Source organism: Lactuca virosa, chromosome 7 (genome assembly GCF_052849685.1).
Source record: "Lactuca virosa cultivar CGN04683 chromosome 7, Lactuca_virosa_CGN04683_v6, whole genome shotgun sequence".
Taxonomy (NCBI): Eukaryota; Viridiplantae; Streptophyta; class Magnoliopsida; order Asterales; family Asteraceae; genus Lactuca; species Lactuca virosa.
The window spans coordinates 247,404,986-247,406,314 of NC_136432.1; the positions used below are offsets into that span (position 1 = coordinate 247,404,986).

At 36.5% G+C, this 1,329-nt stretch overlaps 1 non-coding gene across 1 annotated transcript; it reads right to left on the reverse strand.

Annotated features, from left to right (window-relative positions):
- Window positions 1-726: 726 nt before the first annotated feature.
- On the reverse strand, window positions 727-833 carry LOC145128030 (small nucleolar RNA R71). The gene has a single exon (XR_013716633.1). It is a non-coding gene; the product is annotated as a small nucleolar RNA R71 (small nucleolar RNA).
- Between the last annotated feature and the right edge of the window lie 496 nt (window positions 834-1,329).

Genomic DNA, 1,329 nt, shown 5'->3' on the forward strand with positions numbered 1-1,329 from the left:
TTCACCGGCACAATTTATATGGATAGTCTTTTGAGAATAGTCTATTTATGATTTATATTAATATATTATAAGTTCTAATATATTAATATGGAATCATATTATTTAATTAGTATTGATCAAGAATTAATTTAGAATTAATTAAGTGATCAAAAAGAACTAATTAAATATGGACTCTTATATATATGGAATGGGCCAAGTTCATTTAGGTTGGGCTAAGCTTTCATGGATGGTCCATGGAGCTTTTAACCCATGGATCCTATGTAAATGAAAGGTCATGGGTACTAGGGTTTACATGGATGTAACCCTAATCCTCCATAATATATAAAGGGGTCCTTGGCTCACAAAATTGGCACAAGTGTGTGAAAATAAGAGTGGGCCGATTTTAGTGTGCATACATATTCTCTCAAGTTCTTCCAAGGTGTTTTGGTGATTTGTGATTCCATTTGAGGCTTCCACACTATTGGGGCTAAGCTCTTAAATCTTGAAGACATCAAGCTACATCAAAAGGTATGTCATCTAACTAGAACTTTGTAGTATAGGTGCTTCATAATATGCTAGTTAGGATGAAACCTTGGAATAGTTAATATTTGCATGTATAATAGAGAAAACATAGATCCTAGGTTTATAGGGTTGCATGTACACCATAGGAGTGTTAGAATGCTCAAAACCCAACAACAAATACGTGAGAAATTTTTAGAACACTTTTTCCCACCTTCCAAAGTTTCTAAACTCAAGAAAGATATAGCAAATTTTGAGCAACAACCGGGGGAGTCACTATATGAAGCATGAGAATGCTACAAGGGATTGATAAGGACTTCCCCCCAAAATGACCTGAATGAGCAACAAGAAGTGTCTATCTTTTATGATGGGGTTAATGTCATGACAAGGCAACTCCTTGATTCTCAAGGACCATTGACTAAAAAAAATCTGGCTGAAATCAAGGAATTAATTGAAGAATTTTCCAAGCATTCTCGTGAGTACCATAATCGTAGATACGATGGGGAAAAAGGAATAGGTAGTGGAACATCTGAAGACATGGCTGCTGTTCTAGCTATGCTAAACATTATGGACCGGAGGATGGCAAATTTGGACCAGTCAATACATGCTACTAGAGTTGGTTGTGAAAGATGCAATGGTCCACACTTGACCCAAGACTGCCACTTGGATGATAACGGAAATAAGAAGGTGCAAGTTTGCTACTCGAGTGGAGATAAATATGATGAAGATTGGAGGAAGCCAAAGAAAGATTGGTTGCCGTATGAAGAATATAAGAAGCAAAAAGAAGAAAAATATAGGCAGACTGGCCGAGGCTTTTACCAAAAGGAGCAA